This window comes from Tachypleus tridentatus, unplaced genomic scaffold (assembly GCF_004210375.1).
Source record: "Tachypleus tridentatus isolate NWPU-2018 unplaced genomic scaffold, ASM421037v1 Hic_cluster_2, whole genome shotgun sequence".
Classification (NCBI taxonomy): domain Eukaryota; kingdom Metazoa; phylum Arthropoda; class Merostomata; order Xiphosura; family Limulidae; genus Tachypleus; species Tachypleus tridentatus.
The window spans coordinates 43,796,234-43,822,346 of NW_027467782.1; the positions used below are offsets into that span (position 1 = coordinate 43,796,234).

Genomic DNA, 26,113 nt, shown 5'->3' on the forward strand with positions numbered 1-26,113 from the left:
GGGCTATCTGTGCTAGCCGTCCCTAATTTAGCAATGTAAGACTAGAGGGAAGGCAGCTAGTCATCACCACCCACCGCCAACTCTTGGGCTACTCTTTTACTTATAAAGGATCAAAACGTAGAAAGCAAATCATATTTATTGCAGGCCTAAAATATTGAATACGAAGGAAAATCTTGTTCAGCATCTCGTTGCGATCTAGCAGATATGTTTCTTTAATAAATGTATCTCAGACAAAACAAAAATTATGAAAGGTCTTGGCATATTTTTTTAAAGAAATGCATCTCTGTTTCGTAATTCATTAAATATGTTTTATCTTTGTTATTTCCAATGGTTCACAGATATACACTGCTGGCCAAATAGAAAAAATATGCATTTTGCGTTATCAGACTCAACCACTTATTTGAGTAAAGCTTCGAAATATGAAAATAAGAAAAGGGAAAATAAAAACAACTTTTTTTAGCATTTAATAGGGAAAATGTGAACAAAATTAAATTAGCCTAAATACTAGCTGGTCAAAAGTTTAAGACTTTACTGAAACGAAGCGTTAATCGGTAAACACATAACGAAATTCAATCATTTGTGTTCAAGCATTAGCATTTTCAGCATCTAACACTAATATCTTCTGTGTTATTTTGAGTAAAAACATGGCAAAGGCTAAAAAGTTGACAGAGTTTGAACATGGCAGGAGTGTCGAACTGCAAAAGCAAGGTCTCTTTCAACGTGCCATCACTGATGAGATTGGACGTAGTTAAACTGCTCTTGCAAATTTCTTAAAACATGCTGAGGGATTCCGGAACGAGAATTTTAAGTTGTCGGCTCAAGAAAATTTCGTTGGCGTTGAGCAAGAGGATTCGACGGGTTGTACGGCAAAACACCAGCCGATCGTCGAACCAGATTAAGGTCCTAACGAATGTAGAATGCAGCTCAAGAAAAATAAGACGACATCTATGAGAGAAAGGCTTCAAAAAACCATAAACGTCTTTAAAGGCCACGCCTCTTTTCACATTACGAAACACATTGGTTAAATTTTGCTGAGAAGCACCAAACATGGGACGTAGAAAAATGGACGAAGGTTTCGTTCTCTGATGAGAAAAAAAATTTAACCTCGATGCCCCAGATGGGTTTCAACGTAACTGGCACGATAAGGATATCCAACCAAAGACATTTTCTGCACGACACAGTGGAGGAGGTTCCATCATGATCTGGGGTGCTTTCTCCTTCCATAGAGCATTGGAGCTTCAGGTTATACAGGGGCGTCAAGCATCAGCTGCCGACATTGGCTTGTTCAAGAGAGCATCCTTATTGACTGAAGGTCCTCACTTGTGTGGAAATGACTGGATCTTTAGTAGAACAACGCTGTAATCCACAATGCTCGCAGGACAAAGGACTTTTCATAGCGAATAACGTGTTTCCTTTGGGCCATTCAGCGTGTTCGCTCGAATTGAACCCCATTGAAAATGTTTTGGGGTGGATGGCAAGGGAAGTCGAAAGAAATGATCAACGTCAATTCCAAACAGTGCATGATCTTCGTGAAGTCATCTTCACCACTTGGAATAACATTCGAGCCAGTCTTCTGCAAACGCTTATATAGACCATGCCAAAGTGAATGTTTGAAGATATTCGCAATGACGACCGTGCAATTCTACTGAGACCTCTTGTTGAGCATTTAGGGTTAGGTCATACGATGTTTATATTATTTCAAGGTTTAATGTCAGTGCTTAAGTTGTTAAAGAGGCTAAATATTTCGTTAGAAATTTCTGGCATAAAATGGTATGTCGGTAGGAGGGATAAGGATGAATTTAATATATTGTAAGTGTTTGCCCTTTAATAAAAGTGAGGTAACTGTTAATTTTAAGTGACAATAATAACAGTTGCACTTATGATGATGTCATACCAAGGTTGATACGACATAATTATTAAAAGTCATAATCTACCTAGAGTAGAAGTTGTTGTTATTGTATTTTGAACTTAATTATTTAGTACATTAGATTCCTAAATAGATGTGAAAGTTAGTTTAAATGCTACTTAATTATGTATAAATCATCATTTTTCATTTTATTTTAGAGGAGTCTGAAACAATCACTTACATCCGGTGCGACCTACAAGAAAAGTCAATTCCTCCAGAGGCTGTGATAACCAAAAGGTATGCATTCTGAAGTAAATCATGACTCTTAGGTCAAGTGGTTGTCAAGGCGCTCTACTCACAATCTGCGAGACGCTGATTTGAACTCTCGTCACACCAAACACACTCACCCATTTAACCGTGGGGAAGGACTAAAATATGACGGTCAATGTCTCTATTCGTTGATAAAGAGCAACCGAATTGTTGTCGTTTGTTGGTGTTGACTAGGTGCCTTCTCGCTGGTCTATAACTGCTTTAAAGTTAGCGCAGAGAGCCCACGTGTTGTTTCGCGCAAAATTCAAAACAATCCAAGGAAACTTTAGCAGTTAATATGTCATGAAAACTAACTCGGTGTCGAACAAACCTTTTAAAGCTATAAAATATTACGTATTTTTCTTAATCAATAGGCCCGGCATGGCCAAGCGTGTTGAGGCATGCGACTCGTAATCTGAGGATCGCGGGTTCGCATCCTGGTCGCACCGAACATACTTTTCCTTTCAGTTGTGGGGGCGTTATAACGTAGCTGTCAATCCCACTATTACTTGGTAAGAGAATAGTCCAAGTGTTGGCTGTGGGTGGTGATGACTAGCTGCCCTTAGTCTAGTCTTAACTGCTAAATTAGGGACGGCTAGCACACATAACCCTCCAGTAGCTTTGTGCGAAATTAAAACACAAACAAAACTTTGTTCCTTTGCTGCTAGGCAAAGAATTTTATAGAGTTTGTGTTGTTGTTGTTTTATATTGTCTGAAGAAGTTTTCTGATCTATATATTATGTTTGTAATCAATTACAAAGCTACAAAATTCGGTATTTATTCTCAGCCCATCATGGATATGAAACCTTGTCCACAAGAGTTGTAAATCCAGAATACATACCACTGTGTCACAGAGGGTTATACTCTACATACCACTGTGTCACAGAGGGTTCTACTCACATACCACTGTGTCACAGAGGGTTCTACTCTACATACCACTGTGTCACAGGGGTTCTACTCACATACCACTGTGTCACAGAGGGTTCTACTCCACATACCACTGTGTCACAGAGGGTTCTACTCCACATACCACTGTGTCACAGAGGGTTCTACTCTACATACCACTGTGTCACAGAGGGTTCTACTCGAGCTACCCAATTTGTATCAGTTATTTATTTTATCTTCAGCTTGAGTTAACCTTTAAAATATTCAAAACCAGACAGTATGGAAGAAATTTTAAATGTTTTTATATGTATACTTGTCTTTATTTTATTTAAAAGTAAACATAAAACATATTCCCTGTTACGTTATCAATTATAAAAATATATTATGATTGTGAATGAAATGCCCACTAGTATACAAACCAGGTATTTTACATAAAAGTAGCCATTTTTTTCTATATAATATTTGAACAAGTGATTGTTCACTCTAATCTTATTACACTACTGACAGTGTTACCTTCACCATTTCAAGGGCCTACTGCACTTTATGTATGTTACGACTATGTTTAAATTTATATGTCAGTTTTACATTTTTTCCTTTAATAATTCGCAAAATGAAAACTCTACAAATTCGTCACAATAAAGAAACATTTTTTTATATTTTCGTCAGTTCATGAAATAAAATATGGTATTTCACGAACTACTTCACTGAATAATACTTCGGCAGGATGTTCAACACAGGTCTGAGACTGGGAAAAGTCTCTCATGGTATAAACACCATTTTTTTTAAATTGCAGTTCCATGTTTTTCTACAGCAGAACAAGAATCTATAGAAGTAATCGGTCTTTCAACACAAGATGTGAAGGTATGTTGAGGTGTAATTGTTGTTCTATTTATGTGTTTATCAGAAAAATTCCCACATAGTGTACGGTCAGTTGAGAACTCACATGCGATTTTACTATCAATATAAAAATGAACAAACCAAATAATTCTTGTGGCTATTTGTTGTTAAGCACAAAGCTACACATTGATCTATCCTATTTGTTAACACCCCAGAATGACTGAATCCCGAATCGTAAAACTGTAAACTCATATGATAACCAATGACTCAAGGAAGGTATATATAGTTTTATCTCGTTACGAGAAATAGTTTATATCTTTATAGAAGTGACCCTGAAAGAAAACTAAAGTTTACAAAAATGAAATGAATTAACAGCTTTAATTAATATTCTCAAATTCAAACTAACGTATACAAATTAACGACAAATTATAACGATTGAATATAAATAAGTAACACTGGTTTATATATGACAAAATAACATGTGTTAGGTGCCTTTAATTCATTGTAATAAGTAGGAAGTAAAACATGTCGATCCACCAATATAACGTATGATTTCATAATACTGAGATGTCATCGTTATGGTTCAGAATATTTTGAAAACAATTTATGTTTGATACTATAATATAGAGTCAGTACTTTACAACGGATAATTATAATAATTGACAAAAATAATGAAAAATGAGTCTCACACTCACTTGTAAGTGAAACTAAATCAGAATGAAAGATTGTGAAAATACTTTAAAACACCTAGTGTAATAATGTTGTGGAGCATTTCTATACAGTATACAGAAGACACAATAAGAATGACGTTGAAATCCCACTATTCGGTTAATAAGAGTTGTCCAAGAGGTGGTGGAAGACGATGTTGACTAGTGTATCATATCAAAACTAGAAACAGTTAATTCTAGTTTAAAATTATGTGTAGTTTTTATTTTTATACGAGATAACAAAAGTTACCGAACTTTCTCAACAAGAAACTAAAATGTAAAAGTGTAATTCTTACTCTCGTGAACACATGGTGTTCATGTCTCACCTGTTGGTTAACTGTAATTATAACTTATTTTGTCAGTACAAATACTCTATAGTAACATTTCTCTCTCTTTAAAATGTGTCAGCTGTTTGTTTGTTTCCTTCAATACGTTATATAATAGACATTTTTTTTAGTTCGGAAGATGTTATACAAGACATTTAAACATTCTTACATGTTTACTTGTTTACATTTCGTTAAATATTAAATATGAGCATTCTCTATTGTGTTATAAATTACAAAATACAAAATTATAGTTAATAATATGTCCACCAGAGTCTACATTCCAGACATTTTACATTCCAGTTGCTACTGATATCTACATGTTGTTGTAACCTACAGTAAGTTTCCAGGACAGATATATCAGTTGTATTTTTATAACACAACAGTAACTGGCTACTTTACATTTCTCCATCTGCCTCTGATTCACACGTGAGTACAATAACAAAGTCTTAATGTTAATATTATATTTTTCCTAAATTTTAATGGTTCATCTGTGATTCAGCAACAAGTGTGAGAACTTACAAATCTATATTTCGTTATTAGGTGCTTCAAGTTGATTCTAATGATAAAACAATAACTCACTAAACACTCAAGCAAGAACATATTATTCTGATACATGAAAGAAAATTTAAGTTTCTCGCTACTCTGATGCCAGAAGGGTTGTTTTAAAACAATCACCAATAGTGGCATTATTTCAACAATATCTTCTTGTTCCTGTTCACAATGTCAACTAATTGTATTTTGTTCATATTCTGAACTGTTTGTTTTTTGTTATAATAATGAATTTTAAATGGCAGACTGTGATATTTTTTGACGTAAAGAAACGACATAAATATTTGAAGACCTTTGGCTTCCTTTTTAAAAATTAGCTAGATCTGTTTAAAACATACTGTAAGGACTTTGAACAGAAACATGAAGAAAGCTAATAACGTAAGTTTCCAACTATATAGTCCCAAGTCCAAGGTCAACAAACAGTTAAATTTATTGGTAGTACCTTCACTAGTAGACTCACATGGAATGTTTACTTTTAAGAAGTATGCACCTAAATCAAATGTAAACTATCTTTACAAAATCGGCAGTTATCTGAACAGTGCAATAAATTATGTTAATATATGAAATGTGTGTTTGTTTGTTTGTTTGTTTTGGAATTTCGCACAAAGCTACTCGAGGGCTATCTGTGCTAGCCGTCCCTAATTTTGCAGTGTAAGACTAGAGGGAAGGCAGCTAGTCATCACCACCCACCGCGAACTCTTGGGCTACTCTTTTACCAACGAATAGTGGGATTGACCGTCACATTATACGCCCCCACGGCTGGGAGGGCGAGCATGTTTAGCGCGACGCGGGCGCGAACCCGCGACCCTCGGATTACGAGTCGCACGCCTTACGCGCTTGGCCATGCCGGGCCATGAAATGTGTGCAAGGTTGATATATGAATATTGTAACGTGCAGTATGTCAACTGTCTTTTGAAAATGTTCAAAGTCCTCTTAAATTATATTCAGATTATTCTATATTATCTGGGGCTGAGCGTTTTGTTCCCAAATGTAAGCGTGAGAACTGGATTTACTGGCTCATGGTGTTTATCTACGTTCGTGTAGGTGGGTCGTTAATGAAACCTCACCACTCTGAACCAACCAATCAAGAAATATTATGTATATAAAAACGGCTGGTATGGGTAGAGAAAGCACTTAATAATTTTCTACAAGTTGGTTTTATCGTCATTACAGATAATCAAGAAACATTACAATCATAGTTGTTATCTTTATAACCGTTACAGTTGAAATGTTTGTGCTTTCCTTGAACATTTTCCCACCTTTCTATATACGTAAATAATCATTGATGACGAAAAAACCCACTTGTAGAGAAAAATACATATGTAAAACAGCTGGTTTGGATTGAGAAAATTTTTTACGTAGAGGAACGAACAACGTTTCAACCTTCTTCGGCCATCGTTATGTTCACAAAGAAAGAAAGACATAACTGACCGATAGATGACCACATGTTTGAAGGGAGTTGTGTAACTGAGTGTAGGAATATAAAGGGCGTGCTTAGATATTTGATTATATTTATTAATATAGGTGTAAAAATGTTTCATTCTATTGGTTTATTTTGGGCTTGAGTTCTTGTATAAGTAAGGCTACTTTAATTTTGCGTTTGTTTATGTTGTGTTTATTGGATTTGCAGTATTCGAAAACGTGTGAAGGTGACTTTTTGTGTTATTAGAATCTGGTTTCCATTTTTCTATTTGTTTCTCCAATATAAAAATCTTGACAGTTATCACAGGAACTCTAAAACCATGATAATAACCAAACGATATCTAGTGTGTGATTTTTCAACGATACAAATTTCGCTTTCTAAATACCGTTTCAAAAATAAAATTAATTTTATATTGAAAATTTTCTAATCCTTGATGTTTTCATTCTTGAATAACTTCGCATCTGACAACTAAGACCAACCCGAGATATCAACCAAAACACACAGAAAGAAAGTTTAACAGTAGATAGAAAAACGTTAGAGTTACCATGTATGTCCCGAAATATCGATTTGTAAAATGAAAATAAAATATCACTTTCTGACAGCATGATAATAAGAGTTATTCAATCAAGTACTTAAGATATGTACTTAGTATAATATTCATTAAAATTATATGATAAAGAAAAACTTTCTAATTAGATATAAATATTATATTACCCAATACTGTTTAATTATTAGTTACTTCAGCTACATTTTATTGGAATGTAAACTCTACTGAAACTTAACTATTATAGTTTTAATGAGATACACAGTTCTTAGAACATCGCAGCCAATCAGAATGACTCCATTAACAGCTGACGTCAAGAACCAAATTACAGTATTATAGAGACATGCAGAGAGATAAACACTGAGCCAGTAGGAAACTGTGAGTGAATATTTGTTATTTATATGTAAAACATTTCTGTTAACGTGGCTCATGCAGTGGTGGAATAACTATAAAACTGTAAATGGAAGTTGTGTGATTAGAGAATGGATGTAAGTAGTCAAAACTGTTTGAAAACCCTCACACAGTTTACATATACGGATATACACATATAGTTTATATACAAATAAATATTTGTTATTCATATGTAAAACATTTCTATAACGTAGTATAATAACTGTAAATGGAAGTTGTGTTAGAGTAGAATGGATGTAAGTAGTCAAACTGTTTGAAAACACACAGTTTACATATAACGGATATACACATATAGTTTATATACAAATAAATATTTGTTATTCATATGTAAAACATTTCTGTTAACGTGGGCTCATGCAGTGGTGGAATAACTATAAAACTGTAAATGGAAGTTGTGTGATTAGAGTAGAATGGATGTAAGTAGTCAAACTGTTTGAAAACCCTCACACACAGTTTACATATAACGGATATACACATATAGTTTATCAAATAAATATTTGTTATTCATATGTAAAACATTTCTGTTAACGTGGCTCATGCAGTGGTGGAATAACTATAAAACTGTAAATGGAAGTTGTGTGATTAGAGTAGAATGGATGTAAGTAGTCAAAACTGTTTGAAAACCCTCACACACAGTTTACATATAACGGATATACACATATAGTTTATATACAAATAAATATTTGTTATTCATATGTAAAACATTTCTGTTAACGTGGCTCATGCAGTGGTGGAATAACTATAAAACTGTAAATGGAAGTTGTGTGATTAGAGTAGAATGGATGTAAGTAGTCAAAACTGTTTGAAAACCCTCACACACAGTTTACATATAACGGATATACACATATAGTTTATATACAAATAAATATTTGTTATTCATATGTAAAACATTTCTGTTAACGTGGCTCATGCAGTGGTGGAATAACTATAAAACTGTAAATGGAAGTTGTGTGATTAGAGTAGAATGGATGTAAGTAGTCAAAACTGTTTGAAAACCCTCACACACAGTTTACATATAACGGATATACACATATAGTTTATATACAAATAAATTGTCTGGAACACACCTAGCTATTACAACATTAGAATAAACGAACCTCAATGAACGCTATTATAGCCACTACTTAGATATTTTAACACAAAAACACACAACACAGGTGTCTATATAGATATTTCATTTATTTCACTAAGGTATACAGGCTGCATAGATGAGTTTTCTACCCTAAATCATGTAGACGGGCTGTTTGTTACTTTGGTATACTATTAAAATTCTCACAAAGTTACACGAGAATTATCTGCACTAGTCGTCCCTAATTTAGCTGAGTGAGATCAGAAAAAAGGAAGATAATCATCACCATTCGCCGCCAACCGTTGGTTACATCTTAACTTACAAATTGTGGGATTGCCCATCTGGCCATACCGAGATTAACCGTCACTTGTAAAGCCTCTATGGATGAAAGGGCTTGCAAGATTTATCAGAGGAGGATTTATATTTTATAGGAATTTATATATTGTTCACAGTTCCAACTTTTAGAGAATTAAACTGAATAGGATTCTGAATATAATTACAATAAAAAAAAAAACGTATCGTTATATCACAGTGTAAGAATATGTTTCGTATAAACTAACAGGTCCGTTATAATTCTGATGATACTTCTGTATGAGAGACGTTTAATAAAACACTAAATGACTTCCTGTACTTGTTTGTTTGGTTTGTTTGGGAATAAAGCACAAATCTATTCAATGGGCTATCTGTGCTCTGCCCACAATAGGTAACGAAACCCAGTTTTTAGCGGTGCTTCCTGCACTTTAACAGGTTGGTTCTGTTTCAAGTTACGGAGTTAAGACAATTACATATAACATGCTATACAATCAAACTAAGAAACTAATTATCCGTATAATAATGATACAGTACACAGACTGCCAGCTATCAGACATAACACTATCTTTGGATTAGTAAATAAAACTTACTAGTCTTTTAAAATGTACTATTTTACTCTTTTCTATGTGTCATGTAATTTGTAAGAGAATTATATAGAGGTCTCCAAATTGCTGTAGAAAACAACGGCTAAGTGTCGAATCCACACAAACTGGAATCGCCTGTTTATGGAAAAATTTTTTTAATAAGAATGTGCAGATGACCTCGTAACCCCCATAAGTGGAGGTTTCTCTAAATTCCATACCTCCATGTAGTATCATAAGCTTTCTAAAGGTCAAATAATGTTGACACAACATGTTATCAGTTGAGAAAAGCTTCTCAAGTCGAATCAGGTGGCCTAAAATAGAGGGCCAGAATCTATATTATAAGAAGAGGTGTTAGATTCATAGAATCAATATTAACTTCACATGTGAACAGGAAGAAAGTAATCAAATATCACTTCTTAACCTCAAAATTACAAGAACCGACACACAATTTAAAACAGAAATCCACCGAAAAATCACCCATACTGGACTATACATTCCTTGGGCCTCAGCACATGAAACAAAACAAAAACTCAACATACAAAGAAATCAAATAAACAGAGCTATAAAACTATGCTCATCAGATAAAATTAACGATGAATTAGACAAAATAAAACAATACTTCATGAACATCAATAAGTTTCCTCCACAAACCGTAGAAAACATTATACGTACACACCTAGTCAGAAAGCAAAATCAACCAACAAGAGTAAATACATTTCACGAATCAAAAAATCACGAAACCATATACTGCTACATACCATATTTTCCCGACATCAGCAGACAAATAACCAACATTTGGCAAAAAACTAGTAACAAAATATGACATTCCAGTTAATACCAAATTTATTCAAAAACCAGGCACAAAACTGAGGTCTATACTATGTAAAAACTACACTGACAAACACCACACCAACATTATTTATAAAATACAATGTGACAACTGCCACGACTTCTATATTGGAGAAACAAGTAGAAAAATGAAAACCAGATTCAAAGAACACAAAAAGTCACCTTCACACATTTTCGAACACTGTAAGTCAAATAAACACAACATAACCATAGAAAACACTCAAATACTAAATAAAGAAACAAACATAAACAAACGCAAAATTAAAGCCTTACTTGTACAACAACTTAAACCCAAAATAAACCAATACAAAGGAACGCCTTTATACTTATATTAAAAATAATAAAATAAATAAAATTATATATTCAAACATCTAAACCGCCCTCTAAATTCCGACACTCAGTTACACAACTTTTTTCAAACACGTGGTCAGCTTCCGTTCAGTAACCTCTTTCCTTCTTTGTGAACCTGACGATGGCCGAAGAAGGTCGAAACGTTGTTCGCTCCTCTACGTAAAATATTTTCTCAACCCAAACGAACCGTTTTTTAACATATATATTTCTCTATATAAATATTATTCATCTGTTTTGTTCAACACATTGTTTTACTTCCTGATACAACATTTAGAACACACTTAACCCTTGACGTTTCATTTACACTCCTCCATTTTCTTTTCTTGGCAGTTTGCCAGTACTCTTTCCAAACTATCGAAAGTCTTCTATATTATTCATGATACAAATATCATTATATATTAAGTTAGTGTCCGGCTTGTACAGCTGAAAGTCTGCGGGTTTAAAACGCTAAAATGAGGGGTTTGATTCCCCTCTGTGGACCCAGGAGATAGCCAGATTTGGTTTTGCTATAAGAAAACACACACACACATTTTAAGTTATAAATATTTTTTCTGTCATAAATCACAAATTTGAAACTATTCATATCCAGCACTTTAAATATATAAATTTGTTTTATATTTCTAATAAAATTTCATCAGTCGCTTCACCATTTATCGTAAAAGAAACATCTTGAAATTAATGTTTTTTTATATTATTTAAACTGCAACGAGGACTAAAGAAAGTTCGCTTGGTCTGAAAAACATTTTTTTTTAATTATAGAAACTCATCGCTGTTGGAGAACAAATAATGATCGTACATTCTAGTTCCTCGTCTCTATAAATTATTAATGCCATACAAGATGGACAGTCAATCATCTTTTCTTAAAGGTAATTGGAAGGTGCTACTGACTGGTTTTATTCCCTGTGGTCAATAACTAAATATTAGGGATGGTGGAAAACAGTTTTATTGTTTCTTCCCTCACACAACACGTCTTATCAAGTTTATTTTGTCTTCAACGTCTTATGATTTTTAAGACGTTACGTTTTGCTATTGTCGTTAAGTACTAAGGTAAGGTTGAAAACGTTTTACCTTCATTATTTTTTTTTTAATTCTTGAAGCTAAATTCTAAAACCGTTAACTCGATGCCTTCACATAGCCCCAGGGCCTGGCATGGCCGAGCGCGTAAGGTGTGCGACTCGTACTCTGAGAGTCGCGGGTTCGCGCCCGCGTCGCGCTAAACATGCTCGTTCTCCCAGCCGTGGGGGTGTATAATGTTACGGTCAATCCCACTATTCGTTGGTAAAAGAGTAGCCCAACTGTTGGCGGTGGGTGGTGATGACTAGCTGCCTTCCCTCTAGTCTTACACTGCTAAATTATGGACGGCTAGCACAGATAGCACTCGAGTAGCTTTGTGCGAAATTCCAAAAATAAAAAATAAAAAAAATTACAAAGTCCCCTATGACACAGCGGTAAGTTTAAGTTGTTAGAACATTTAAAATCTGTGTATTATTCCCAAGACAGACAGACCAGTGTGGCTTTGTTTTTACAACAAACAAATAAAGTCTTCAGATATTTATACAATTCCGTCATGTCAAAGAAATAAAACATTCTGTTGTTCATCTTTATTCTTATGAAACTCTTCAGAACCAGTGAATATTAGAAACATCACGACATGATTTAAACATATTGGTTATAATTATAGAAAACTAGATGTCCTTAATTTTACGTAACATATATGGTTATACTTTGGTTTTATTTGTAAAAAAAAAAAAAGATTCCAATTAATCAACGCTACCTAAATTTGCTAGTAAAAAGATTTAATAACTAGTTGATGAATGAGAGAGGAAATATTAATAATGACAAACGTCAGCTACAGCTACAAACGTCTGTGTTATCCTGTCTGTTAAACACCATATAATACCTTCAGCTACAAACGTCTGTGTTATCCTGTCTGTTAAACACCATATAATACCTTCAGCTACAAACGTCTGTGTTATCCTGTCTGTTAAACACCATATCATAACTTCAGCTACAAACTTCTGTGTTATCCTGTCTGTTAAACACCATATAATACCTTCAGCTACAAACGTCTGTGTTATCTTGTCTGTTAAACACCATATAATACCTTCAGCTACAAACGTTTGTGTTATCCTGTCTGTTAAACACCATATAATACCTTCAGCTACAAACGTCTGTGTTATTCCTGTCTGTTAAACACCATATAATACCTTCAGCTACAAACTTCTGTGTTATCCTGTCTGTTAAACACCATATAATACCTTCAGCTAAACGTCTGTGTTATCCTGTCTGTTAAACACCATATAATACCTTCAGCTACAAACGTCTGTGTTATCCTGTCTGTTAAACACCATATAATACCTTCAGCTACAGCTACCTGTCTGTTAAACACCATATAATACCTTCAGCTACAAACGTCTGTGTTATCCTGTCTGTTAAACACCATATAATACCTTCAGCTACAAACGTCTGTGTTATCCTGTCTGTTAAACACCATATAATACCTTCAGCTACAAACGTCTGTGTTATCCTGTCTGTTAAACACCATATAATACCTTCAGCTACAAACGTCTGTGTTATCCTGTCTGTTAAACACCATATAATACCTTCAGCTACAAACGTCTGTGTTATCCTGTCTGTTAAACACCATATAATACCTTCAGCTACAAACGTCTGTGTTATCCTGTCTGTTAAACACCATATAATACCTTCAGCTACAAACGTCTGTGTTATCCTGTCTGTTAAACACCATATAATACCTTCAGCTACAAACGTCTGTGTTATCCTGTCTGTTAAACACCATATAATACCTTCAGCTACAAACGTCTGTGTTATCCTGTCTGTTAAACACCATATCATACCTTCAGCTACAAACGTCTGTGTTATCCTGTCTGTTAAACACCATATAATACCTTCAGCTACAAACGTCTGTGTTATCCTGTCTGTTAAACACCATATAATACCTTCAGCTACAAACGTCTGTGTTATCCTGTCTGTTAAACACCATATAATACCTTCAGCTACAAACGTCTGTGTTATCCTGTCTGTTAAACACCATATCATAACTTCAGCTACAAACGTCTGTGTTATCCTGTCTGTTAAACACCATATAATACCTTCAGCTACAAACGTCTGTGTTATCCTGTCTGTTAAACACCATATAATACCTTCAGCTACAAACGTCTGTTATCCTGTCTGTTAAACACCATATAATACCTTCAGCTACAAACGTCTGTGTTATCCTGTCTGTTAAACACCATATGATACCTTCAGCTACAAACGTCTGTGTTATCCTGTCTGTTAAACACCATATAATACCTTCAGCTACAAACGTCTGTGTTATCCTGTCTGCTATATCGTGATGTAAAAGTTCAAATAGGAATTAATAATATACTCCTCATAGACACTGGATGCAACTTTTCGGACTTCCGTATATTTTGATTTCTCATGATGTCTCTCATGAATTCCTTGTAAACAGACATTAATGGTGTTTGACAAATGTGTAGAGAAACATGAAGGGGGAGGTCTAGAAATTAATGTACAAAACATTTCTTTAATGGAAATTTCCCCCCGCAGAGTGTGTAGCGCAGATAATATATTGCCCCCCGCTAATATGTATGTTTACCGATTTATAACGTTAACATCAGGGGTTCGATTCCCTTGGTGGGCTCAGAAGGTAACCCGATCTTTAGAAAACACACACCCACTCACAGACCCATCAGGTGTAATTTTGTCGGTGGTGGAAGAAAAGTCTACACCTTTGTTCTTGTATCATTACATCAGGTTATGAATGTCTGACAGTTGGACTAAACCCGGTATATTCCGACAGTTAGGAAGGTGGGTGGTTTTACAAGCTGTCTAAGATTTCAAAAGTAGAGACAGCTAGCTTCGTAGGAAATTAACAAATGCAAAAAAAAAAAAACATATTAGTGCACTAAGACTCTTACAGATGGCGCAATTATAGAAACAAAACAGTAATTAATGATGTATCGTTTTTTTTCTTGTTTAAGGTTTTAAATAATCGAATGACACTTCAATTTTCGTACTGCCCTCTACCTTTTAAAAAGCAATTTTTGAAGTTAACCTGAGAAGTTTTAACGCTTTAAGTTTCCAAGATGATAAATTCTAGAGGCTTGTACAATATTTACAACAATTGTTATATTTCTATAAAACATTTCAAAAGCAATTTCTAGTAAAATATTTTATTCTGAATTTTATCATTATGTGAAAACAGAAATAACAAGTGGCATGTGATGTGTGAAGTAAATTATCGCGCTAACAGCTAAGCAAGACAGGATTCAATCAGTTATTAAAACTAAATTATCAGTAGGAACAAAAGTATCATAAAAGTTTTATTTTGGTAAATGTTAAATTTAGATGCTCATCATGGTTCATATTATAAGTACTATTGTATATTTTAATATTCACTGCTTGTGAAGATTTTCTTGTTTCGTATCAATAAAGATATACGACAAAATGTTTTGTTACTGTGACAGAACAGTATAAATATCTGAACACTTTGTTTGTTATAAGAACAAAGTCACAATGGTGTTTCTGTTGTGTAACTACTTAAACTTATGCTGTACTCTAGGGAGCTGTGTGAAGGTGTTGAGTCAGCCGTTTTAGAATTTAGCTTCATGAATTAAAAAAAGGCCCGGCATGGACAGGTGGTTAAGGCGTTCGACTCATAATAAATAATTAGATAAGAGTTTCACATGTTTGGAACTGTAGTGTATCATAAAACTGTACAAATGACTTCTGTCATGTGACAAACAAGAGTATGTCGTCACACTGAACTAAGTGTATGTATACCGTCCTGATACGGCTAGGTGGTGAGTGACTCGAATTCTTTAGGTAACGAGTATGAATCCCCACTCATGAAACTTGTTTGCCCATTCAGCCAAAGAGGCGTTATAAGTAACGGTTGATCCCAGAATTTGTAAATAAAAAGTAACTAACAGTTGATGGTGGATGGTGATGGCTATTAGCCTTCCTTCTTATCTCACACAGGTAACTTAAGGACGGCTAGCGCAGATAATTCTCGTATAAATTTGTGGGAAATTTAAAAGTTAAACAAAGAAACAGACAGCGTGTCAACATGATTAAGATACAAAAATCAGTTAGCCTGTATACTTATGGTTAAATAAATGTCTTTATAGACACCTGTGTGTTCTAAAGTTAAAATAACTACGTTTTGTCTATAATATTGCACATCGAAGCTCGTTTGTTCTAATGTTACAATAGCTACTGTGTTCCACACGATTTATTGATATATAAACCATTTGTGAATATCCATGAAACACAACTACTTACATGTTACTATCCATTCTACCCTAATCACACAACTTCATTACCACTTACAGTTTTAAAGTCTTTCCACCACTACATGAGCCACTTTAACAGAAATGTATCACATGTAAATAACAAATAATCACTCACAGCTTCCTATTGGTTCAATCTGTCTCTACATGTCTTTATAATATTGTAATTTGACACTTGACGTCAACTGTTAATGGAATCATTCTGATTGGTTGTGATGTTCTCAGAACTGTGCATCTCATTAAAAATACGACTATATAAGCTGAGTATCAGGACCATAGTCTAATCCTTTTTTCAGGTACAGAGCACACGACAGGCAAAACTTTCGGCGCCTGTCGTGTGAAAGTGGGTTTTCTCGGGGCACTCTCGTTTCTCCCCAAATCAAAATCTTCAGGCATTGGATTTCTAGATCCCAGCCTAGGCAACCTTTTTGCCAGACCCAGAATCGGGCCGTTTGATTTGATCTGAATTTGAATGAATTACATTCATGTTCACATCTGCCCAACTTTTTCCTTTCGGGACAGGTCCCGGCCTTTCTTTCCACTGCTGCCTTTGCCTCCACCCAAAAGAACATTTAGTGAGACATTCTCCACCCAAAAAGTCAAGAATAATAACGATAATTAATTTATTAAAATAGTAATAAAAAACAAACAAACCACCACTTAATAACAATCCACGAAAGGGGACGAAGAGGAACTACAAAGTTCCTGAACACCCCGGTTGGGGAGAGAACTCTTCTGATTTCTCTCTCTCTAAACTGAACCCCTGCCACGTTAGTTTAGTTAGTTTAGCATAGTCTAACTGTATATTTACACTCCGATAAAACGTGGTTGAATTACCTAATAATTGAATACTCCTTGGTAATATAATTTTTATATCATGTTTGAGAGTATTTCTTTATAATAGTAATTATAATTAATATTAAACAAAGTACAGAACTTAAATACTTATATGAATAATTATTTTTATCATGTTAACACAAACTAATATTTTGTTTTCATTTTATAAGTCAATATTTTACCACAGGCATGATAACTTCAACGTTTTTCTATTCATTGTTAAACTTTAATTCTGTGTGTTTTGGTTGATCGATCTGGTATTGTTCTTAGATATAAACTTTCTTTAATAAAGAAGTTTTTACTTTCATGTTTTATTAAGTTCGAGAAACCTCCAAGAAAAGAAAAAAATCGATATAAAATTATTTTTGTTGTTAAACGGTATTTACAAAATGTAATTTTTATCCTATAGAAATCTTTCATTAGATGTTGTCCAGTTATTGTAATGGTTTTAGTGTTCCTGTGATAAATCGGGAACTTGTTTCTTCTGTAACTCTACTTCCGTTCATAAAAAAGTACTTCTGTTATCATATATCTGGAGCTAGTAAGATATAGAATTCATGGGCTGTACTAAGTGTCGATCTTTTATTTTAGGCTTTGTTAAAAGTCACATTTCTCTAACTGTATTAATACTGATTTTAACAGATCGGAGAAATGAAGACTACAACAATTATTATACTTTTGATGTTTACAACACTGTTGGAATCAACTCCAGGTGAGAGAATGAATTCTTTAACACTGAATTCATACAAACAGTTTAAATGGTATGATAGAAATATCAATTATAAGTTACGTTTGTCTGTATCGTTTAAGAAACTGCCACAATGTTTATTTCTTGTTACTAACGGAGGTTTGTAACATAATATTTAATGAAGGTAAGTTTATAACAACGACGTGTATCCAAACATTCGAATATTGTCTATAATGAAAGAATGTAAAAAACAATATACTTCTCTTGATGACTATATATTTGACAGCAATTTAAAGTGAGAAATTAAATTATTTCAAAATGATTACATGTGTGAAACAGCAACGCAGGGTGACACAACCGTGCATTTTTTATAAAATTTGTTCTTATAACTTTTGAAGTAAATATTTTAATTTAAATTGCATTTGTTGCTACAACTGAATATCAAACTGATAGTAAGTAATATAGATAATAAAGTAACAGATAATTGTTAATTAACTAGTGTACAAAATAATAATTACATTAATACGACAGCTGTTTATATGATTGATCTTGTGCTGTGGTCGTGTTTGTTATGACATACAATCCACAACCGTGAGAACAATATACCGTATTTTATACAATGTAATACGCACATTTTTTTGTTTATATTTCTCATGAGTGTCCCAAGATAAGAGTGATGGGTTAAGACAAGAGGTTAACTTGGGATCTACTCAAATCGGCCTCTCATACAGATCATAATGTCATTACTTACTAACTACAAGTATCTTCAGTAGTATAAAACAATTGAACTAATATTGTCGATATACTGTGGAATATATTATGTCTTTACTCAGTAAATTGAAGAAAATCAAGGCTATATTAAAGTGTTGGTTGTAAAGTCAATTTTTTATTAGAATTCTCTGTCACAAATTAGGGTTCGTCTTCCACGCTGTAGCCTCTAATTGAGGCGTAAAATACAATATTTAGTGTATAAGGTAAGCAACGGAGAATCACTTTAATGTGTTTTTGCAGATAATTTTTATGTACTTTTAGTGACGCTACGGAAAGTTGAAATTTAATATAAGATACTGTTCTAGAAACAAAGTAGATTGGTTTAAAGATTAACAATAGATTTTACTGACAAACTCGTTAAATAACGTAACTGTTAAATATGACTATTTTTTGTGACGTGTTCTGTAACATTAACGGTTGATCTTGATATTGACGTAATTTTAACAGTTTTATGAATATAATGTTTATTAGCTAGGCTTCACAAGTAGATAAACAGTGACGATTAAAAATCATTATAAAATATTATAGGTGATATATATTCTAATGACGTTACTTTGTTTACTACCTGAACTAGAAGGGAATTTCCGAGATGACATCGCATGTGCAACAAATTTTGTTCATTGTGATGTTCCTCCTTCATATTGTTGTCGTAGTGGTAATGGAGTTGGAGTTGGAGGTGGAATCTTTAACTGGAACCCTGTGGTTTAAAGCGTAGAAGGAAGCGATATATTCTGAGGATATTTTAGTATCCATATGTAATTTTGTTATCAATAAAAATAAATAATTCTTGTTTTTGCTTGTTGTTAAACACAAAGCTAAGATCTATCTTAGTTCAAAACACTCAGGGAATCGAAACCCGGAATTTAGTAATATAAGTTCTCCACCTTACCAGTTGCTCAACGGAAAGTGTGTGTGTGTGGCTAGAATATTAATACTGTTAATATTTTTATTAACAGTATTCTATTAATAAGCTTTGTGTTGAGTTAAATGAATCAAAACTAAGGACTGGGTTAAAAACAGGAAATCAACACCTCTGATATTTATATGTTATAACCAGAAACAAGCCAAGACAGATGTAAAAAATGATATACAAATTGAAAAAAATGTGTAGAGACTAAAATGTGGGATATAAAATGTACTCTATATTTTGGAGGTGACTGAGGAACCTTACATCTGTCATTCTTATCCTGCATTCACCAGTCTCGCATAAAGTAATAAAATAAAATAATAGTAATAGAGATTAAAATAATATAAACTAGAAGAATGAGATGTCGGTGTTCAAACGACATATTACATATTAAGAATGGTTAAATATCACATTTTATAACACATTTGTAATTAGTCTGTTGGTTCGGTTATGTAATAGTTTATATTAGTTGTCTTCCACGTACGTTGGAAGGTATTAAATCAATAATTACACAAATAATGAAATTTAACGTGTCAAATTAAGATAGTTTTATCTGGAAGTTTTTAACATGTTTCGGTTAATATTTTTGGAAACTTTCCAATAATTTGGTAAAAATTTCACATGTTCTAAATCATCAAAACTTTAATTCTGATGTTCATTTGGTCCCCCACTCGAAGTTAATTTAGCTGATTATTGAAAATACAAATCTAATAATATTGAATGTGTTTACCAATTCTGTATTTGATTAAAATATAAGAAGTCAATATTTGTTGAGTTAAATTTCTTCACAAAAATTAGCTTCCGTCTGGTGTGTAGGAAGACAACTCTTGAAATAATAATTTTTGTCAATGATAATAACACTATGATGCCTGTCTTTGTATCTCAGAACGGCTACTATGGGTATCAACACTTTTATTGATAAGAACAACGTTTCCTAGGTGATCTTCAGGTTAAGAGAGAATATCCTACTTTGTAGAACGACCGCTTATTACAACAAACAATTGTTGTCAAAGAAAATTTTCTGTTTAATTAGTTCAGTTTTGGCGCAAAATTACACGAGGGCTATTTATACTAGTCATTCCCAATTTTGCAACGTAAGACTAGATAATTACTCAAAACTCTTGGACTACTCTTTTACAAACGAAAAATGCCCAACATGGCTGAAAGAGCGAGCATGATGGGTGGGATAAGGAATCGAACCCGCAACCTTCAAATTACGAGTCGATTACCTTAACCACTAAATCTCAGGCTTTTTAACACCAAAATTAAGTTGTAACATACAATAAGTATTAGTTTTTTTTATTCAAAATTTGTAATATAACTCCTAATTAAACGTAATTCTATTTTGAAATCAATAAAATAATTAAATCCTTGAACATTATGTCTAATCAGATAAGCGAATATTCGAAATAATGGTACTGGTAGTTTAGTGTTAAATATTTCCAAATGTTTATCTGATTTACGATATTCTATTTCTGTCTATTATGTTGGATGTATTCTGTTTTCAGAGGTACTGGCATTTAATCTATTGATGTTGCTTACAAATGGAAGAACTATTGGTCAGTTTGGTTTCAAACTTCTACTAATAAATAGCATTATTTATTCTACTAAAATTTACTACAGACCATTTCAAAGATGTTTTCTCAAAGGTATTTCTAACTAATTCGAGTTACAGATTTAGTTAAGTACAGAAGAAAATGCCAGCCTCAACTCTACATACTTAAAAGCTGACACCAATGTACTGTTAGTACTGACTGTCATGTATAGTATGGCTTCATCAAATATGGAACAATCAGCAACGGAAATTCATGTTATACTATGGGATATATCGTTACATAAAAGTTCAAACAGGAATTAATAACATACCGCTTGTAGACAGTGAGTGTGTTCAGATGTGGAAAGACGGAGGATGGGATGACTGGAAATTTAATGTAATGCACAAATCTTTCCCTCAATGGATATTTTCTCACAGACCCATCACATGTCGATGAAGGAAGAACATCTCTACACAACTGTCCTTGTATTATTACCCAAATTACACAACTGTCCTTGTATTATTACCCAGGTTACACAATTGTCATTGTATTATTACCCAAGTTACACAACTGTCCTTGTATTATTACCCTGGTTATATTTATCCAACAGTTGGTCTAAATGTGTTTCATTCTGATGGTTAGGTTTTTCATTTACTATCAGGAATGTATGCATGTAATCATAGTGTTATAACTAAACTTGACAAATTGTATCGAATTAGAATATATAACTGAATTTTACATAATATGTTATCCTGAAAACAATAAAGAAGATTGGTTTAGAAACAAATAGAAGGAGGTTTTTATTGACGAACCCAAAACTAACGAAAGTGTGAAATAATATTATATTTTGTGATATGTTCAGTATCATCGTTGGTTGACCTGAGTACTGAAGTAATTTTAACAGTTTTATTGAAGTGATGTTTATTAGCTAGGTTCACAAATGGAGAAAGAGTGACGAATAAAATTCATTATAACACAATGACAAAGGATTTCATAATACTTATATATTATTGTTATGAATCAATATGTTTATTTATATTTCATATAACATTATGGAGTCAGTATTTTGTAACACGTAATTACAATATTTATGATAATACTGAAAACTGAATGTCAACTTTACTCATAAATATAATTTAAAGCAGTGCCATCTACTGTAAAAGCAGCGCCACTTACTGTAATAATAGAGAGTTTCTTATTTCATGAAATTAAAGCTGAACGACAGAATATTTTATTTCTCTGATATAACATAACGATAAAAATATGTTGTTGTTTTTTCACAAGAATAAAGCCACACTGGTCTATCTGCTTTGTTCACTTGTGAATAATACACCGCATTTGAACGTTGTAACTACATAAACTTACCGCTATGCCATAGGAGACTATGTGAAGACGATGGGTTAGCTGTTTTAGAATTTAGTTTCATGAATTAAACAAATAGTAGAAGTGAAACGTGTGTATTGAACCCATCGTTGATTCTTAACGACAACAGCGACATTTAACGACTTGTGAATGAAAAAGGTTTGAATGAAGACAAAAAACAATTCATATCATGTGAAGAAACACTAAAGCTGATATTGAATTACTTAACTCTGGGAAGAGAGCGATTGAAGAACAATACTTAACGTAACACTGATAACTTTCCACGCTTACATGGTAGATTCTAGAAGTTAATAAAGTATTTACAAAACAAACAGATTTTTTAACAAACGTTGTTGTTTGCAGTTTATCGCTGAAGGACCTAGAGTAGGAACTGAAAATAGTTTACACATTACACATGGAAACGTTTCTTCAGACACTGACCACATGTATATAATTCGACATACATAAGTGTGAAATAGTACATTTTAAAGGATTTGTGAGTTTTCATTTACTGAACCAAATACAGTGTAATGTCTTATAATGGGTAGCAAGTTTAATGTGTTATTAGTATACGGATAATAAGTTTCTGAGTTTGGTTATACAGCAAGTTACATGTGATTATCTTAATGCCGGAACATGAAATAAAACCAATGTGTTAAAGTACAAAAAGCACCGCTTAAAACCGGGATTCGGTACCCATGGTGGGCGTAGCACAGATAGCCCATTGTATAGCATTGTGCTTATTTCCAAAACAAACCAAAGAAACAAGTACAGGAAGTCATTTGGTATTTAATTAAACATCTCTCATACAGAAGTATCTACAGTATTATTATGCACCAGTTATTACATACAAAACATATTCTTACACTGTGATATAACAATATGTTTTTTCTAGTGTTAGTCTATCTAGAATCCTGTACAGTTGAACTGTTGGAACTGTAAACAAAATATAAATTACAAAGAACAGAAAGTCGTTTAGTATCATATTTTGTGTAAGTAATGATAAAAAATGAATAGCAGTGTTAGAGTGCAGTGATTAACCACAGACAACATATCTACTTTATTAAGTAACGAGACACTTCAAGGTTAGGAGTCCATTTTAAAACATATACAGTTCAAGGTTCATCTTTATTGATAGTTCAACTTCAATTATTGGTAAACAATGAAAAAGTGTTTTCATTGTATTGAATGTCTCACGCGGTAAAATGTCTGATAATAAGTGTAAGTTAAGATGTTTAAAATTAATGTTACTATTTAGTCACATATAAACTAGTGTTGCTTATTTATCTTAAAACATTATAGTTTGTTGTTAATATTCTGATGTATTTTTAGTGTTAAACTGTTAATCAAAAATAAATAATATTTTATACACATTGTAGAGCTGAAGATTTAGTAGATGTTGTTTGGTTGTTACACACTATCAGTAATTGTCTACACTAGCGTCCTCTGTGAAACACTTATAATATTTACCATTAAAATATTACGCTTCATGTACTAGACCAGTGATGGCGAACCTTTTAGAGATTGCGTGCCTCAATTGTGACCCAAAATTATTTTGCCTATTCGAATGTGCCAGGATTTTCATACAGATGACAGTTACTTTCCAATAAAAACCGACTTTTGATGAGTATTTTTAATTTTAAAAAAGTCGAATTACAAAAGTTTCAATGAAACTAATAAATAGCCTTGACTTAAAATTTGTATATTTTGTCTTGAATTTTGTTAAATCAATGCGATCTCTGCGGTTGTGAACACTCGGATAACTTGTTGATTTGAGAGCAACACATGCAGCACTCAGTTCATCTGTAAGCTTGTTTCTTCTGTCTGATTTGATGAAATTCAAAGTTGAAAACAGCTGCTCACAAGCGTAAGATGATCCAAATAAAGTAAGAAGAGCTATTCCAAGTAATTTCATTGACTTAAAATTAATTGGCAAAGAATTCCACACTTTAAGAATTTCATTTTCACAACTCTTTGCAACGTTTTCTTCCAAGATCCCTCCACACTCTATTTTCTCAAGTGTTTTACGCAGAGCACAGAATTTATTACTCCAAGTATAGTTTTCCTGAAATTCAACATACTTCTTAGCAAAGATGCGGGAATCCTATCACGTGCCACCTCTGGCACGCGTGCCATAGGTTCGCCATCACTGTTAACTAGACAATTTATGTTTTACATTAGTTTTATCAGCAGACAGACATTATACTATATGTTCAACAGTTCTATCAAATATTGTTAATGTTAAATATGTTCTTATCATGTTATATTGTTAACAACCTATGTATTGTCGTGTATAACTTCAATTAAATCGGTCTTTGTAGAGATCGTCTTTTCTTGGACGGAGAATTTGGTTTCCAGGAGAAGACGTTAGAACTAGATCTACAGGCTCGTGGTGTTTTCTCACGTGCGCTGTCGCTGTGTTGTCTGCTAGTTTTACGACTCAGAACCAACAAATCAACAAACATTACAATCTTATTTGTTTTCGTAAATCTTCAAACAAACATCGATGTTGCTGTACCCATTAAAATATTTTTGTTTTCCATTTTCACAAAGCACGAGCAAAACTCGGTTCTCTGACAACCTTAGAACAAGAAAATTTCTTAATATCTAAATATGTGAATCGGTTCAAACGTCTTCTGTGAGAAAGAGAAGTATCTTGTTACTGTTGCCGAAATGTATGTCAACTGGTACAGTACGGTCATGAGGTAATCTAAGTGTAATACAGATCACACCAAGCATTCTGTCATGTAAGAAAGAGAAGCATCTTGTTACTGTTGACGAAGTGTATGTCTACCGGTACAGTATGGTCAATTACCAATAACATTTACCACAACTACCTATTTAAAATTGCAATAGCTATGTGAAAGAGTAATATATGTAGTGGTAATAAATACTGAATATGTACTTGTGACTTCTGCTAAGTACAAAAGACAATAGAAAGAATTTCTAATGTGATATTGAATAGCAACATCTGTTATGGTAATCATCTAGTGTCAAACACCTGTTGACATATTGCCAGGGAAATAAACTTGAGTAATAATGAACAACAGTGGCTTGAATAACAATATCCAACATCAGAATCCCCTAATTTTGTTGTGGATGTTTTCAATAAAACAACACGAGAAATGCACAAGCTGTAGTTTCCAATTGATATATATACTAGTAAAACACTGGATTTTATGATAGCTAAAATGAAGAACTTAGACAATTTCATACTGTGACATAATTAAGGATGGGAAGTAAGTTTAAAAGTATTGTCAGTTTCTTGCAGAAATCTCAGTGGAGTCCTGTAACACAATAAATATCATTTGAAATAATTTTATAGTGGAATCAAAATGGTGAGTTGTTGCTTGTGTAAACTGTCAGCAATAGATCTACAGTTTTATTTGCTTACATTTTTTATTTTCTCTATTTGTGGATTTTAAATACCTAGTTTTTAATTATCTCCTATGTTGATTTTTTTAATGCACAGCAATGAGAAAATATGTGTTTAAAGTGAGACATGACCCCACTAGGCACGTATAAAATATGTGTTTAGAGTGAGACATGACCCCCACTAGGCACGTATAAAATATGTGTTTAGAGTGAGACATGACCCCACTAGGCACATATAAAATATATGTTTAGAGTGAGACATGACCCCACTAGGTACATATAAAATATGTGTTTAGAGTGAGACATGACCCCACTAGG

At 33.3% G+C, this 26,113-nt stretch overlaps 1 protein-coding gene and 1 long non-coding RNA gene across 13 annotated transcripts in view; both read left to right on the forward strand.

The window, feature by feature from the left end:
- LOC143243070 (uncharacterized) overlaps nt 1-26,113 on the forward strand; it is a 698,461-nt gene that overhangs the window by 52,312 nt on the left and 620,036 nt on the right. The window lies entirely within an intron of this gene.
- On the forward strand, nt 1,756-19,408 carry LOC143242531 (uncharacterized). 3 transcript variants are annotated; one of them, XR_013022871.1, is made up of 5 exons: nt 1,756-1,770; nt 2,065-2,143; nt 3,834-5,336; nt 17,800-17,869; nt 19,191-19,408. It is a non-coding gene; the product is annotated as an uncharacterized LOC143242531 (long non-coding RNA). The 3 variants fall into 3 exon arrangements; XR_013022869.1 differs by lacking the exons at nt 1,756-1,770; nt 2,065-2,143 and having other exon boundaries at nt 5,177-5,336; XR_013022870.1 differs by lacking the exons at nt 1,756-1,770; nt 2,065-2,143; nt 3,834-5,336 and adding an exon at nt 16,608-17,178.